At 46.0% G+C, this 16078-nt stretch overlaps 1 long non-coding RNA gene across 1 annotated transcript in view; it reads left to right on the forward strand.

Annotated features, from left to right (window-relative positions):
• The first annotated feature begins 1847 nt into the window (after positions 1 to 1847).
• The window catches only part of LOC128853898 (uncharacterized), a 35840-nt gene continuing 21609 nt past the window's right edge, over positions 1848 to 16078 (forward strand). Inside the window, exon 1 of the long non-coding RNA XR_008452719.1 lies at positions 1848 to 2004. This is a non-coding gene — a long non-coding RNA (uncharacterized LOC128853898). The remainder of the gene's footprint in view (positions 2005 to 16078) is intronic.

The raw sequence follows: 16078 nt of genomic DNA on the forward strand, positions 1-16078 counted from the left end.
TAGGCTGGTACAGAGATGGATGTCTGTGCCCAGGACAAGAAGCATGTGAAGCTGAGAGGCTGTGTGGAACTTGCTGCCTTCTGCTGTTAGCACCAGCAGCAGCCTTGTGTAAACTGTGCTGTGGTTTTACTTGACCACCCATTAGAAGAGATAACTTAGTACAGTACGAGGCACTATCTTGTGCCCTTCTCTGGAGCAGTTCTGAAGCCTTGGGCCATGAGTGGATTCACAATGCTCCCTGTATCAAATGAGAGGCTGTTGTCTACCTGGACTAATGTCACAAGGAGTTCACCAGACATCTTCACTAGCTATCCAAGGTGGCCAACACTAAACCATCCTCAGAGGTGTTTGCCCTCAGCTCCCCTGAGCAAGGAATGTCTGAGCTGAGCACTGCAAACATGAAGAGGTCCCTGGCAGGCATGTGGGAGCATTAACTGCTGGGTGTTCGTTTGCTGTTGTGAGCTGCCTGGAAAAGGTTTCCTCACTCAGCAAGGGAGGAAGGACCTCACTGCAGTCTAGCATCAGTGCTAGTGATGTCCAATGTCAGCTGACAGCAAACAGACCTCAAGACGAAGTCTGTGGTGAACAACCAGGAAAACAACCAGGTAGCATAGTTAGTAAAAAGGCTGACCTGATGGGCAGTTTCCTCGCAACAAGGAGCTTGATCTGGGCTGGTTACTGAGTATCTACAAATGCTGAAGCAGTTGTTGCCTACTGAGTTGGTCTAGTTGCATCCTCAGCAGTTCTTACAGATGGAGAATGAGTGGCAAGAATAACAGAAGAGGGAGGATCTAATTACAGACTCAGAGAGGAATGACAGGATTTCCTTGCCTGTCTTGATGCTGGCTTTCTGCTCCTCCTGCCCTGCCCTCCTACCTTTCTGGCTAATCAGCCCTGGTTCAGAGTCCAGCATGGCAGGAAAGGGAGTCTATTCTGTTGGCGTTGCTGCACCCAAGTCAGTGTAAGCCAAGCTGTACATAAAACATAAAATACACTGGAACCTCTAAGCTTGCAGTGAAGAGAAAAGCAGAGGAACTTGTGGGCTGCCACAAGGCACCCTGTAGCTTTACGGCAAAGCAGCTTTGCAGGGACTTTGTGTGCTGAAGAAAAAAGCTGAAGTCTGTTTTATTGAGTAGTTATCGAGAAACTCAATCTAGAAAGTTAATCTTCAGAAGTATGCTAAGTTTGGCACATCTGCAAGTGCTTGAGCTTGAGTGAAAAATGCGGGGCAGAAGGAGAGGGGGTAGTCTGTGGTTCAAAGCAGGGGCAAGGATATACCTCCTGGCTACAGCCTGGCTATGCAGTAACTTCTGGAAAACTGTTTCTTTTGCTTTTGAAATACATTTGATTGCACTGTGTGGTATGGCATTTCCCAAAATGTTTTCCTTGGCTTGTCCAGTACCTCCTGGCCTCCATTTCTCTCTCTTTTCCTTCACTATTCTTTTGCAAAAATTCAGTTTTGAACCTTACTTTTTCTTTGTTTAGGTCTAGTATTTCCCTCAAATATTTGAGGCTATGATACTTATCTTGAGCAGCAAGCCAAGGAATCACAGAAATTCTGTGTTAATGCCTAACCCTCCTTTCGCTACACAGAGGCTTCCCTGAGCGGATTTGTGAGCTCCCCAGCTGCTGCTTGGTCCATCTCAATGCAGCACAGAGGATTTGATCTGTTCTGTTTTAGATGGTGGGATCCTTTAAATTAGCTGCAGGCTGTTCATCCTTATACTTACCTTGTGATGAACCTCTACTGTTCTATGAAGTTGTGGGGAAAACATCTCGGTAAAATACAAATATCTGTCTTGTAAATTCTTCTCATCAACAGATTCCACAGGACTTTGCCAAGCTGGACCCCAGCTCTTATACCTATTGCAAAGACGGAGACAGGGAAAGTTCTGGAACGTGCCTGCTCTCACAAAGCACATCAAGCAGCACAGCTGGGACTGAACACTCCTGCATCTCACATCGGCTTCCTGAGAAGTGGGAAGGGAGGATATGCAGCCCAAGGTGTCTGTCTTGCATGTAGCTCTTCCTCACTTTCTTCTCGATAATTTTCACAGTGCGGAAGAGGGATCGTGTTCCCCTGTTCTTCACAGAGGTTATGATCATCAAGTTCCCTGTAGATTCCAGTAAGTCTAAGGCTGGAAGAGTTGGTGTTCAACACTGACACCAGAGTCTTGGGGACAGTGTCTGTCTCCAGGCCCTGTACTTAGACAGGCAGCTGCTGCCACCTCACAGAAGTCTTGCAAAATGCTGTCATGAGTCTTTTCAAAATATTCAGATCCTGGGTGTTACAGGAATGGCAGGGAACAAGGGCATTTTTTGATGTGTGGTGCAGTTAGGAGCTGCTGCACTGGGAATCTCTCTAGCTTCAGTCTTGTTGAGCATGAAGTGTATCCTGCAGTCTGGCAAGATGCAGAACCAGCAGTGGGAACAGAGGTCTCCAGTCCCAAACACATTTCACTCAAATGTGTACAGAGGTATGGAACAGTGTCCTCTTTCAGTGTGCAAGGGAAACCAAATCCTGCTTTCATCAGGTCTGTGTGTCCTTGGAGTAACTGTTTCTCTCTGCTATGCTGCAGTGATGCACTCAGCTCTCCCACTTGTGAACCACAACACCCCCTGAGGGATATTTTTTCAAGCCCTCAGCCGTTTTTCCTAGAGTCTGAGGTACAAAGGCACTTGTGATGCTCAGAGGATCCTGAGCATGCCTGCCCGGTAAGATAATGTGTCTCCACCTACTCCTGGCATGGCTGTGTTTTTCTAGCTTTTTAGTGGTTTGGTTGTTCTCCCCTTGCACCCACAAGACCCTACTCTGGCTATAGCAACTGGCTAAATCTTTCTTGTGGTCTTTTCTGGTTCCTCCCGAAGGACCCAGGCACAAGCCCAGCCAAGCTTTTAATACATGTCTACAGATAGACCTTTGCCCCTATGGTTTGCCTGGCCCCCTCTTCACCCATGGACAGGCACTTCAGTGCATGAAGTGGACATTTTCCAGCCCTAAGCTGCCAGAGTTAATTAACCTTCTGCTAAGGCCAAGCCAGTCTTTCTGGGAAACTAGATCCATTGGGCTGTGCATTCCACAAGTCTCTCCTTGCCTGCTGTCTCATGTATCTGTACAGGAAAATTCCGTTTCTTACTCCATGTATTTGTGTTTTGGGATTGGAGAGGGCAGAAGCCCGGGGAAGAGAGAACAGATTGAATTCCTCAAATCTCCCTGCTGTCAGCAGCTGCCAGGAACTCACCATGGGAGAAAACCAACCCAAAGCTCCTGGAGATGCCTTGGCTCTTCCTGGGTGGAGGGTGCACATGTGGTTTCCACATCTCTTCTAAGAAATAGCCAAGTGTCTCCTTCCTTGCAGCAGAACTATCTTTGTGTAAGGCAGCTGCTATAGTTTCCTAGGAACTGCTTGCCATGACCGGTTATAATGTTGCTGTCCAGCTTAGCCCTTGTCTTCCCTCTTCCAGCAGGGTCGCCCCACTTTCAGAGGAAAGCATAGGGTTTTCCTCTGGGCTCTTTCCTCTGGGTCAAGCCTCTGCAGAATAATGACCTTTATCATAAAACAAAATACCTCTTTTGCTCTGTGCCTACTGCATCTGTGTTTTCAGGCATATACCACCTGCATTGCTGTGCTTCGTCTCCTGATGGGTTAGTCCTGGTGCCAGAGGGAACAAACGCTGGGTTGTTCAGTCTCCCAACACACACGTGTCTGACTCCAGTCAGTATCATGCTGTATAAGGCCATTTATTTCGCCCTCTGTGGGGCAAAATGCTGACTTCCAAAGGCCCTAATCAAGCAGAACGCTGGCCAGACCTGTTCCCGTTAACTGATCCTGTCTTTCCTTGTAAGAAAAAGAAGTCTAATCATGCTGTCTTCCAAAAATAATAATTAAAAAGTATAAGCTTCCATGAAAGCGCGTTATGCTCTGGAGAAAGAAAGATAGGGACCTTTTTGATTTGTGCTGGGGGCAGGATACAGACATGTTTGCTTAATGTGAAAAAAGCCAGAATTTACCTGTATGTTCCACTCCTGTTTGGATAGAGACTGCAAATCCCCCCTCTCCCATCCAGTACTGTGAGTGAGTTGCAGTAAATCAGGACAAGCTGAGAGAGTTTCTTATTTTTTTTTTTTTTTGAAAGAGTCTTGATTGTCCAGCTATTTTTCTCCCTTGGTGCTGCTTCACGCCACTTCTGACTTTGATTAATAGGTCTCTGAATAAAATATTAATCTAACTAGAGGTCCTTGGACCAGCCCCCCCCTCCCCTGGCCTTCCATGCCGTGCTCCAGAAATATCAGAGAAAACACACAGAGGTTTTGTCTCCCTGCAGAGCACTTGTAGCTTTTGATTAATGGGTGGAAGGGCCCTACTCCAGGTTTGTGGCATCTCTCCGGACTGCAGAAAAATAAGCAAAAAGTCACCAAACATGACACAGAGAAGGAAGGTCCCAAGAGCTGCAGTGAGAAGAAAGAAAGGAGTGAGAACAACTTATAGTTCAAGATGTACCCCGCTGTAAGCCTTGGTATTTGTGAGTCTGAGTTCAGACCCTCATCTCTGCTTTAACCTTTCTTTATAATGAGCTCAGACCACGTTGCTGGATTCAGCAGTTTCAAAGCTCAGGGACGTCTTAACTTCTAATATTTGTGTTATGAACTACTCTGCACATTGCCCTGGTCTGACCCTTCACATGCATGTGGTAAGAGTGGTTAAGATGGCTTAATAAAAAAATGAGACCTTACACTTCAAACAGGACATGTCTTTCCCCTCTTCCCGTTCGAACTCTTGCCCGTTCTGAATCAAACTTCTTTTGGAGCTTCTGAAATGATCAGAAACACGTGCTTGATTCCTGTTTTCTGGCCAGTAGTGAACTCAGAAAGGCTGTTCTTGTATTACTTTCATGTGGAAGCCAGATCTGCTGGAGATTTGTTTGTTCTCTTGAGGTGGATGATTTGGTGGAACCACACATATAAGAAGGTACTCATGCAAGTGCTTGTCTGCACAGGGCAATTAGGCTCGAGTGAGCAGGGAAGTCAAACTGAGCTACTATATCCATCTGGAATAAGAGTATCCATGGAAGGGGCTGATCAAAAAAGCTATTCCTAAGCCAAGCTTAAGTAATGGTGTCAGATGTGCATAAAGTGTGAGAGAGTGAAGACTGACATGGGTACCACCTTACAGCTCCCTTCCCTTGTGACCCTTCTGTCGAGAAGCACTTGCAGATGTACTCAGTGTTACAACACTAACTAGGGAAAGGCTCACACTATTGAGAAAAGAGGAAAATAAATTCCTTGAATATTTTAAGCCTGAGGTTTTTTGTCAGAATATGTAAAGGGCTTTAATTTGTGCAGTTGCAATATTCCCTAGCGCTGAGAAGTCCTGTATCCTCAGCTGCTGGAGAAATTGTTCAAATAAGAAAATTCAGCCCTGATATCAAGAGATTTACACTTTCTTCTCCTGTAAGGAATCTGTGAAGCAGCATGGCCTTTCCTGGCACCAGTACCGGATTGCAACAGTGGCTGTATGGCCTTTCTTCTCCTCTTTGCATCTTCCTGGAGGCCTCCTCAGTCCTTGACTGGCTTGTCAGCCAGCTCACTGGACAGCTGACATGCCTGGAGGATGCAGCCATCCCTGTTGACAACAGCTTTGTTTGCCCTGTGATGGATGGCTTTGTGGCCCAAGCTTCTCCATTGTCCCCTGCCTGTGGCCTTGCTTCAGTGATTCTTATCTCTGCCCTGGGCATCCACTCCCTGCAGCAAAGGTGAGCAGTCTCCAGTGCTGCGCCTTCTCCTGAGATGCCTCTCCAGGACCCGGGTGGCGGGAAGGACAACAGGCATCCCCTCCAGGTTGAGTGAAGCCAAAATGCGGTATTTACCCGGGCCTGTGTGGCATTTGGCTCTTATCGGTGAGGGGAACGCAGATAGGAGGGATTCTTCTCTTTAGTCAAACAGTCAGTTGTATAGGCAATGTGGAAGCACTTGTGTAGTGTAATTACTGTTCTTTGGCTCTCACACCCCTATCTTGCAAATCACCAATCCATCACAGCCCTCCTCTTTGTATTGTTCTATAATTAACTGGACAAACTACAGGAGCATTGTCATAGCTCCCCATTTACAGAGGAGGGACAAAGACTTGAAGGAAGATTTCAGTCCCCTTCAGCTTTTTTCCTGTTCTCTTGAATTTCTTTTTTCTATAGCTTCTGATCCATCTCTGACTCTAAAGATGTCTCACCTGCTTCTCTGAATGAGCACTTATTTGCAAACCTACAATCAACACAGAAGGAGTGGCCACAAAAAGACAGATCCAAGAATTTTAACCCTTCTTGTTCCACTGCATATGGGTGCACGTATGCTCACTCACTCCCTAGTGCAAGGAGCAGCTCAGTTCTGAACAGGCTTAGGACCTTCCGCTGATGAAAATGAGCTGCAGTTCCCTTATCCATTCCTTCATGATAATATTCTGAGGGTTTAGCTCTTAGCAAACAGTCTGCTTATGAATTACATACTCCCCGAGGCTGGATTATGAGCTACAAGGGACATGAAAGATTTCCAAAGGGTGTGGTAGTGCAAAGGTTTGGGGAGTTACTGACGCTTTGGTGTTACTGACCCAGGAAGGTGGATGATATGCTTCAAGGTTCCGTATGGCTCTGAAGGCTATAAAAAAGTTTGATGTGGGCTCCAGAGTGTGGAGGGAATAGGCAGTGGTTTGTGGTAGTAAAGATGGTTTCATTTCTGTAGACCTGGCAAGTGAGGCTGCTGGGCAATGCGGAGAGTTGGTTGAACTCTGCATGAGAGGGAGGCAAAACTTTCCCTAAGTTAGGTCATCTTACTTTGAAGACTGTTCCTGACAGCCTTGGGAGAAGGGTGTCCTGCTCTGTCGGCTAATGAGTGAATACAAGGCTGTGGGTGAATCAAGGGGAACTAAAGCTAAAGCTCTGCTCCTCTTGCTTTATCTTCTCCCCCCCTCTTGCCTACAGGGATTTCACTACTTCAGAGCAGGGTGTTTCTCTCACTTTGGCTCAGAGCACCTAGCATGCTGTGTTCCTGTTTTCAGAGAGAAGCTTTAGACATTGGAGCACTACAAATAACAATGGTTTATAAACCCCTGTTCTCTTCCTCTGCAAATTTTTAGAAGAGGTCACTGTTCTCACGGCTACTGCTTTGACAACAGAATTTAGTCATTTGTGTTGACAGTGTCACGCAGCCAACTTTGCTAACCCCATGGGCATCCCTTGGAGCAGATTTGGCTTAGAGGCTGAAGATCTATTTTTCTTCCATATTTGAGGTGTCAGGTGAGTCTGCTGGATGAAATGTATGCCTTTATGTTCTGGTAGGCGGGGCCCTATAATTAAAACCAACATCATTGCTTATTTAACCTCCATCCCCAAAATCTTCTTTTCCAGCTCCTGTGAGCTGTAAATTAGACCTGTCCACCACATGGAATCTCTACAGAAGTGACCTGAGGCTGACCTCCAAGCCATGGGGCACTTCCTAGTGCTACCTGCATCCCAGTGACCAGGTCACGTCTATTAATATCTGAGCACATTGGATTCCCTCTTGTGAGGCCAGTGAAGCACAGGCTGTCTAAGCTCCACTTGGAAAAAGACTTTGCCACTTCAGTACGTTTGAATGGAAAGGGGAAGAGCTGTTCATGTTTATTTTACAGCCCCTTTTATTGCCTTGATTTATAGCCTGAGGCTGTGAGTTAATTGAGGTCTAGTCCAGGAGAGGGCACCTGGGAAGAGGAGGTACTGCAGTTCTACCAAACAGAAAACAGGCAGGAAAGTGCCTTTAGAATGCACAATTTGTTGCAAGCTCTGGCCCTTGCTTTGTGACAGCAAGCCAAGCCCTTGCCACCAGAACTGGTTGTTCTGGCTCAGGGACCATCCTTAGTTCACTATGGGTGGCAAGGGCCAAGGGCCAGAGGCGAACCAAAGAAGGTGCTTTTTCTTGGTATGCCCTTCATTAAAGCATCCTCCTGCCCGTCTCTTCTGGGTGAAACCTAGTCATCTGTATAAGTATGACTGTCATCGCCTTCTCTAATGGAGACCTGATAGCATTGTTCCCATAGCCTGAAAGCAGTTGCCTTTCAGTGCACACCTCTTGGGCTTGCAGAGCAGATGCCAAGGCCAGCTCTCCTCTTTGGCACCTAAACTGTGGGATGCGGTGAGTGATGCACATTTACACATGGAGTGTGTGTGCTGAGGCAGGCAAGGGAGCTGGGCTCTTACGCAGGCCAGCTGGTTCCAAGACAGGTATGGCAAAAGGTTCTTCAGCCCAGTGCCACCCTAACAAGCAAAGAGGAAATAATATTGCTGTGGGTTGCCAAGGGCTAAGCTTGTTGAATGCTGAAGGGTGGCAGATTGACCTGGGAGAGTTGGTTCACACTTTTTTTGTGTGGGAAACAGTGTTGTGGCTGTGGGATTTTGCACAACCTTGTGCAAGTGCCCTGAGCCTGCTCTGGCTGCTCCTGAGCTGTTTGGTATGGGGATAGGCTGGAGCCATTGGGATACCAGCATCTTTGATACTGCCTCAGAACTGTTGGGACATGAAATCTGTGTCCTGTCCCTATTTGCTAGGAGACCAGTGTTTTTGTCCTGTAAAAACCCATGATAGGCCAGGGGCAAAGTTACAGCAGCTTCTCTTGGTGGGCTGGCTCTGCCACATGTGCCATTCTCTTTCCAACATGCATGCACCATAAATAGTAATGTGCAGCCACTATGCCCTTTGCAGGAAGACCCTTCCCTGCTCTGGGAAGGCCTTTTAGGCCTAGTTTGTGCCAGGGAGAGCAAAGTCATTAACGATGCTGTCAGATGAACTGCAAAGCTTCCTTCTCTTTCCAGACTTGCATGGGGCAGGTATCATGTCTCCATTCCTAGCACCCAGTCACTCCTTGGATGTCTGGTTCGGTAAATTCCAACTGAGTGGGACAGAGCAGCTATGTGATGCAGGTATGGAAATCAGATGAAGGTAAACTTGTTCAGAGAGGAATATCCCCATGTTTCTTGCATCCTAGTGTCCGTAAAAGGGATCACCAAGTCCCACTCTGTCCTTCCACATGCCGCTATCCTAAAGCTTGGTAAGGAAGTCTGAGAATCTAGGGAGAGGCATTATCCTTTTGCAGATAAACTGATATAGCCAGGAAAAGTGGAAAAGCTATGGATTCGTGAAGCCTTATTAAAATCTAAGTACTATCTCAGTAAGCTTTTCTGTCTGTATGATGTGTGATCTCATTTCTGGGCCTCAGAGGTATAGTTTGGGGATTACTTTCTTTGTCTTGCACAAGCTTGTTACTGAGACCTGTAGATCAAATCCTCTTTGCCTCAGGAAGCCCTGACCTGAAGAAAAGCACATCTTGCAAGTGCTCCATGTCCTTTGGGCCCTAGTTATATTTGCACTACAGCTCTGTGATAAAGTTGTGCCTTGTGTGTTTGTTTGCTTGAAGCTACTTTACACTGCTTTTTTGGATGACCCCCTTTACAAAGAGGCCTTGCTGAAAATGAGAATCAATTTTGTAACTTAGATTTTGTCTGAATGATGAAAAGAAATGATGAACTCAGCCAGGCCAGAGCAAGCAGAGCGTGTTCATCTTGGCATACTGCCACACTGGCCCTTTTCCTACCTCAGAAGAAAGGCCCAGAGTTCAAAGGCTGGCAGACCTTAGCAGGGCATCTCTCTCTCTCCTCATCCCCTTCATCAGCCTGGTGGGGGAAGCTGCCTTGCTAGTCATAGCAGCAGTCCCCAGGCAGCTTCTGCTTCTTCACCCAACCTGCAGCGAAACCCCAAGCCCACAGGCAGTGGCAGCGGGATGCTGCTGGACAAAGCACCCAAATGCATCCCTGTGGAGCTGAATCTCCCAAATTCTCAGCATGACAGTTGGCTCACTGGAGCTCTTCAGAAGGGATCTGTGTTCCTAATTCACCACCAGCTGACATGAACAGGAAATAAAAAGAACAATTTATCCTTCGTTTCTCCTGTGCAGTGAGCCCTGTTCTTTAAGCCATCAGCCTCTTTATCTTATGCCATCAGAGCTGCAGCAGTGTAGCTTGTTTTCATCTAACTCTGGACTTGCTTGAACTTTCAGGGTGCTTGTTTAGCCTCAGTCAGATAATCCCCTCTTTCACTCTGAACAGAGTGCTCCTGGGTTGCACTGCTCTTCCATACCTTCAGCTTAGCCCTGCCCTTGCTGGCTGGAGAGGGGCTGGGAGTGACAGGGATGCTGACGTTCAGAATAGCACTCTTAGTTATCCTCTGTGCATGTTTTTACAGTGACCACGTTGTCCCTTTTAGAGTCATAGAATCATAGAATCACCAGGTTGGAAAGACCCATTGGATCATCAAGTCCAACCATTCCTAACACTCCCTAAACCATGCCCCTAAGCACTTCATCCACCCATTCCTTAAACACATCCAGGGCCTGTTCCAGTGCCCGATGACTCTGTGAAAAATTTTTTTCTGATATCCAGCCTGAGCCTCCCCTGGTGGAGCTTCAGGCCATTCTGCCTTTTCCTGTCCTCTGTCACTTGGGAGAAGAGGCCAGCTCCCTCCTCTCCACAACCTCCTTTCAGGTAGTTGTAGAGAGAAATAAGGTCTCCCCTCAGCCTCCTTTTCTCCAGGCTAAACAACCCCAGCTCTCTCAGCCGCTCCTCGTAAGACTTGTTCTCCAGCCCCCTCACCAGCTTCATTGCTCTTATCTGGACACACTCCAGAGCCTCAACATCCTTCATGTGGTGAGGGGCCCAGAACTGAACACAGTATTCAAGGTGCGGTCTCAGCAGTGCTGAGTACAGAGGGAGAATAACCTCCCTGGACCTGCTGGTGACCCCATTTCTGATACAAGCCAAGATGCCATTGGCTTTCTTGGCCACCTGGGCACATCTGCATTTTTGCAGATGTGTGGCTGCGTGGGGTACCTGGCAAGACTAGGGAGAGCGAAGGAGTTTCCTAGGTCAAGGGACGGGCTGTAAATTGGGTTTGAGGTCTTCCCACACAGGCTGGCGGAGGCCTGGGGTCTTTCTCCCCTGTGCTGGTCCCGTCAGGCTGATCCTCCGCCCGCTAGTCGCCAGAGGGCACCAACAGCCTGGAGAGAGTCTGAAATGCGCGGGCTCTGCAGCTTCCACCGGCCAGCAGGAAAAAGGGATGTCTTGGCATTTGGGTAGAAACCTCTCCCAGGTGGACCTTGCCTCTGGTTGCTCACTCCAGGCAGCCAACCTGAGCGAATTCCCATAAAAGGATTCTCTGCATCCCATCGCTTGCCTACAGCGCTTGGACACTGAGTCCCAACGTGCCCCACTCATCTCTGCTGCCAGCGGCTAAAGCAAATATCGTTAACAGGGTCACTAGCTGATCAGATCCTTTTGCCTTTCCTTTGCTTCATGCTTGAGGTGGTCTGGAGATATTTTACATAGAACTTGTCCCTGGATCGTGGTGCAGGTCTTCTGCATTTCCCTGTGTGAGTTTCTTTTAGGTCAAGATACAGGCAGTTTAAGAGTTAGCATTGGCTGCATGAGCGCTTCTTACTGAACATTCATTTGGCTTTTTCGAACTCCACCCCAAATTAGACCATCACCACTCTGCTAGAACTATTTACTGCTCTTTTCTACAGACACAGGTGAAAAAACATGTGCGATGCTTCAAGGGTAGCTTTGGAGCCAGACATGCTGCACTGACTGGCACTAATGACATTCTTTATAGCCTTCTTGCCTTGATTTTAAAAGTATGTGGTATCTAAGAAGGCATTCCTTTTTCCTTGTTTTTGTTACATTTCAAACTCCTACTTCCGTCATGGCCTGCTGAACTCCCTGTTGTATGGCCTTTTTAACGTAGGAGTGAGCTCCAGGTTACACATAATTAAGTTGTTTCTGCAAAGACAACTCTATTCCCCTTTTCAGTAGTCCCTCCTTTGCAGGAGGTCCAAAATGTGTAGCTGCACTGGAAGTTGGTAAAAAGCTATTAAGAAATACATTGTCTTTTTTTTTCCCCTGCAAATTATTTTCCCAATAGGTGAACAGTGGAGAGGTGAAGCCAGATTCCATTTTCATCTCAAACTGCTCAGCAGGCGTTGTGTAGACAACCTTCCCATCCTTTGGTGTGTGATCCAGTAAAACAGTCCAACCTTTGGAGTCCAAACCAGTTATGACTGTCAGGCTTCAATTGCTTATAGCACCTCCCTGTCAGAGAGGTATGTGTTTCAGTACAGCAGCTGCAGTGAAACTAGTGATGCTGCTGCACGCCTCCTGATTTATTTCAGAACTACCTTCTAATCTCTGTTTCGTGTATATAAGTCTGGAAGAATGGCTCTGATTTTTAGCAGACTTATTCCAGGTTCATGTGCTGTAAATGAGGTCGGGGTCAGGCTGACTGATGTCTCGGCTTTGGTCCTCCGTGGTTTTCTGTCCCACTTTAATTCCATCTGTTGCTTTCTTAATTGCAGTTGGTCAAGATTGAGCAATGAGTCATACAGGAAAAGTCTCACACATCTGCTCATACATGTCACCTAAATCCCAGACCAAATCTGTCAAGTGTTTGATTTCTTTTTCATTCATTTCTATATACTGTATTGCATTTTTCTAGCTTGAACTAGAAAAGCAACAGAGGCTGGAAGGCTCCAACAGAGCCATTCTGTGAAGGTTTCTTTTTCCACTTGGAAATGTGGGAAAGGATCTCTATTAGAGACTATTGCTTTCTGATCTTCTGGAGTGTTCTTTCTCAAACAGTACAAGCATAATGTAACTGACTTCGAGTTATGTTAGCTGCCTAAAACAAGGAAGATTTGGCTTAGTGTTGCAAATGACAGACAAATTTGTACCTGTATTTAATCAATATTGATGGTGGCATGCTATTTAATTTGTATAAGTAAGGAATATTCGTAGCAGTCAGTACAGAAGTGTTTATCTCAAATTTGTTGGTTATGTATAAATGCTGGGCATTTCTAGATGTGCTTTTCCAGGACTGAATTAAAGATGCTTCTGTAAACTCCAGAAGATAACTGTGCTTCTGGAAACATATAAAGCGGCCTGGTTGGGAGTAGTGAGCTTTGTAGTGTGGTCTGTATGGATCTACTGGATGTGGATCAAACCAGGTGTGTGTTTGTGTGTGGAGGGATGGGCACAGAGAACAAATCACAGGTGATTTATTTTAAAGTAGGTTTCTCTGGCCATGATTTAATTTCATATAAATTCTTCAAAACGGCTTTGTTTGATCAGGGGAGCACGTCTTGCATATTCATATCTTCAATACATCACCAGCAAAGTTTGTCTATACACCTCTTCAACTATTAGCTTGCTGGTTTGGTTTTTTTTCTGAGGTTGAGTGTCCAAGAATAGTGTAGTTCTTCATTACTTCCCTGATTTCTTTCATCTCCACACAGTTGTCACTGCCTAGATAGCTTGTACTGCAGAAAGTTAAGTAGTAACCTTAGCTTCATGCTCTAGATTTGGCCAGTAAAGAGCATGTGAGCTCAGAGCTGATGTTTTCTGTTGGCACCTGCTGTTCATCCACATCTGGCTATTGCTAAAACTCTGACACAGGAAAATGGTTTCAGTCTTCTGGGCTGGAGTCAATTATTAGATTGTACTATTTCTTCTTCATGGAAAGTCTTGGTGCAGGAAAATATTTCCAGGAAACTGTATTACTTCTAGTGCAACCCGGAAAGAAACAGTGACATAATACCTTCGTGAAAATTGTGTTTCACTCCTGAGTGGGAATCAGATTCTGCTGTAGAAAGTGCCTTTTTCAACATAAATATTTATACTTCCCAGGACACAATGCTGTCAAAGCAAATTGTCCTTTGGATGCTTGCTGTGGAAGACACTTAATGGATTCCCTAATACATGGTTCAGTGCTCCACATTGGAACCTTGTGAGCAAATTTTTTTAATCACAGTTTAATGCAAGACCATATAGAAAAGTCAAAGGATGCTTTTGTTTAACCATCATCATTCCTGTGCTGAAGGTCATCTTGATTTTATTACAGTTGATTTTATTAGTTTTATTTACTTGTTTTAATTTGTCTGGGTCAAGTGCATACCAAGGGGATGTAGTAAGGTGCTCTTTTGGTGTTCTCATGGCATTCTGTTTGCACAAGTATCTGTCTTAGAGGTTGGATTTGTTACACGGGGATAAAAGCAAGAGCTAAGATATTACACATTCTGCAGAAACAAGAAAAGGGTGAATTCTAATCTGCTTTGTGCTTGATAGTGTTTCTTAGGAGTAATCCCAGTTTGTGTGGGTAGTCTAGTCTTAGAGTGATTATTGCAATGTAGAAGGGATTATCCTTTTTCTTCTGGCAGGTACCACAGACCCAGGGTTTCAGAGAGGTTTTGAAAGAGATTCTGGAACCTTGTGGCGTTTTTGGGAGAAACATCTTCTCTGGTGTCCCAGGGTTTGACGGGGCTTGGGGTGGTTCTATGCTCAAGGCAGAGTTCCATGTTCAGCTTCACCCAAATTAAAATAGGCCACATTTATTTAAAATGGTGCTGCTGCTATAAGATAAAGTAGGGAATACAAAACACTGGTCCAAACAGGGGCCCCGCAACGAGGGCACTGCCCCAGAGGGGCAGTGAGGAACAAGGGCGGAGAGATGGAAACAGGCCAAACAGCTAATTGAAAGCGCATCTTCCCGTCAGTCATGGGACTTGCACATCAATCATTCTGGCACCAAGAGGATCTGACATCAGTAGGGAATTAAATAAACTCCTCTCCCTTTAGGGACCTGCTGATGGAAACCCATAGGGGGGAGGTGAGCAGAGAAGAGCGGGAAGCATGTGCATGGAGGAGGAACAATCTCAGTGGTCCCATGGGATGGTGCAAGTCTGTGTTCTTTCTCACACCAGCATGTACAGCTGAAGGGTTTTTTTGGTGAGTCCCCAAAAAGGTGAACTTAAAGCTGGTAATGAGCCAAGTTCACCTGGGTTTAAACAAACAAACTTCAATAACGGTATCCTACGGTGAGTGCCCTGAAAGCTGAGAGATGCTCTGTGCAGCTTTTCACCCTTGAGTGAAATCAGTGTTATTGGACTACAGTAACTGTGAGGTGAATCTGGACCAAAATGATGGAGGAAAACACTGGGAAGAGAGAGTGGACTAGAGCAGAGGCTTAAAAGCGGAGACCCTTGTTTCTGTCCTATACTGTGAATCTGTCTCTATGATTAGTTAGAACATGATATGAATTAGGATATTACAAATTGGACCTGGCTGGAATCAGGGGTTCAATGCAGAAAAAGCGACTTGTATCTCCACTGTCAGGGCTATTGCCAGTCAGTTAGCTGAAGTGGGCAAGTGTTGGCATGCATGCATGTGTGCTTGTGCAGAGGACCAGGGAGCAGCTGGAAACCATTCGGGCACTGACAAGTCCCCTGATGAACCTCTGCTGACAAGGAGAGGCTTTGGTTTCAGGAAAGCCAAAGGGAACCTGTCACTAATTAGACACACAGCTAATTAACGAGAAGCAAACAAACAGCAGCAGCTTGTGTTTTGGGAAAGCTCAGCTTTAGTAGCCGAGGACTCTGCTCCTCCCTTTCAAACCATTTGAAAAACAAACAAAGCGGGAGTGGCGGGAGGGGGGGAAACTTGCATTTCAAAGCAGTGCAAACACTGCCAACCTCAGAAAGCCTTCCAGAAGGGATGCCCAAGAGTGGAATTTGGCAGTGAAAGGGAAAAGGGCTCTCCAGGTATAATGAGACTTTCCCCGTCCCTAGACCATGGCTCTCTGAATCCCCTGTGTGCATCTCTTATCTATTAGCTTTAATTTTTCTTTCTCCAAATAAACACCTCTTGTAACATTTTAGGTGGGTGGATGGAGGAGAAGGGCGAGTGTGGAAACATAAGCTGCCATTTTGTGCTTTGCTACTTCCCAAGTCTTACAAAGGTGTGTGGTATTTCAATTAAAAAACCTGGTTTTTTGCATTATTCTTATTGATGTTGTATGTCACTTATATCATTGCAGGGTTGTCTAGAAGGGTAAGTCAGTAATATAAATAAGTAAAAATTATCTAGGCTGTGTAAATAAGTGCTCTAGAGTGCATGAGGCTCTGTTTGAGTGTTAATATCTTTAATAAGAGATGTGTTCTTTCAGGACAGGAGGAAT

The sequence above is a fragment of the Cuculus canorus genome, chromosome 17 (genome assembly GCF_017976375.1).
Source record: "Cuculus canorus isolate bCucCan1 chromosome 17, bCucCan1.pri, whole genome shotgun sequence".
NCBI classification, from domain to species: domain Eukaryota; kingdom Metazoa; phylum Chordata; class Aves; order Cuculiformes; family Cuculidae; genus Cuculus; species Cuculus canorus.